Source organism: Lynx canadensis, chromosome C1 (genome assembly GCF_007474595.2).
Source record: "Lynx canadensis isolate LIC74 chromosome C1, mLynCan4.pri.v2, whole genome shotgun sequence".
Taxonomy (NCBI): domain Eukaryota; kingdom Metazoa; phylum Chordata; class Mammalia; order Carnivora; family Felidae; genus Lynx; species Lynx canadensis.
The window spans coordinates 218,062,730-218,064,049 of NC_044310.1; the positions used below are offsets into that span (position 1 = coordinate 218,062,730).

A 1,320-nucleotide genomic window follows, 5' to 3' on the forward strand; every position below is an offset into this window, starting at 1 on the left:
AGCCAGGTTTTCTGGGTTCAAATTTCCTGGTCCAGTTTTGCTAGCTGTTTAGCCTTGGACAAGCGAGGTAATCTCCCTGTGCCCCGGTCGTCTAGTGTGTAAAAATGTTAGTGTCTGCCCTCCTGGGGATGGCGGCAAGTAAAACACAATACTCGTTAACAGCGAACGAGTCAGGCGCAGTTTGCCGCTGATGGTAGGGCTATCATCTAGCGGTCTGCAGTGATGCATCTTTGGGGTAGTAACTGCACTCTTGTATCTCCTGCTGTTTTATTTTCAGTTTACTTTCTTGATTTATTTTCTTCCTTTTCAGCGAATGGCTATAACCAGCCTCAGTATTTCTTAGAACGAAGCAGACCACAAGTTAGTATGTTAGTGAGAGGGCACTTGACTACAAACGATAAAAACACAACTCTAACAAGTAAAGCACAGAAAAAGGAAAATCGACAACTCCAGAACTGAATTCAGGTCTGACTAGCTCAGGAGGCTCCTGCTTTCCTCTCTCTCTGTGTCTGTGTGTCTCACTCAGTCACACGTACACACGCTCACACACACTCACGTACACACACTCCTGAAGTAATTAGCGGTGGTTACAGTGTTCACCAAGAACATCCGGGACATACGCACACAGGCAATGTAAGCAGCGTGCAGATTGAGGATTTGGTCTACAGCTGTTTAACTTTTTATTTAGCATCAATCTTAGACTTACAGAAAAGTTGCAGAGATGGTAAGTCACGTGTGCCCTTCACTGAGCTTCCACCAGTGATAATTTGCATAACCCTACTAGACTTGTCAAAACCAGGACGCTAACATTGGCACGATACAACTGCCATGAGTCTTACTCCCGTGTCACCAGTTTTTGCCCCTAATGTTCTTTTTCTGTTTCAGGACCCAGTCCGGTGTTTTTAGCCCCCTTTAGTCTATCGCTTCTCGGCCTTTAGGCCAAGATCAAGTGTAGTATCCCCTCTAGTCTGTGACGGTTCCTAAGTACTTTCTTGTCTTTCATGACGTTGATGCTTTTGATGAGTATCGATTGGCTAGCGAATGCCTTCTCAATTACAGTTTATCAGCTGTTTTCTCCTAATGAGATTGCAGTTATGCAGTTTTTGAAAAGAGCTTCCACAGAAGCGTTGAGTCCTCAGAACGCCCCGTCTGGGGTACGTGGTTTACCTCTTGTAAGTGACACCCTCTCGTGGTTCCAGTGGGCTCTGCTGGGTTTTTCCACTGCGAAGTTACTGTTTTGCCTTCGCGGTCAGGGGAAATCTGTGGAGGTATGAAAACACCTGTTTCTCCCAAATCTTTTGCTCACGGGTTTCAATGTCC

At 45.7% G+C, this 1,320-nt stretch overlaps 1 pseudogene; it reads left to right on the forward strand.

Moving 5' to 3' along the window:
- The first annotated feature begins 919 nt into the window (after nucleotides 1-919).
- Nucleotides 920-1,097, forward strand: LOC115522458 (annotated as a pseudogene).
- The last annotated feature ends 223 nt before the right edge of the window (nucleotides 1,098-1,320 follow it).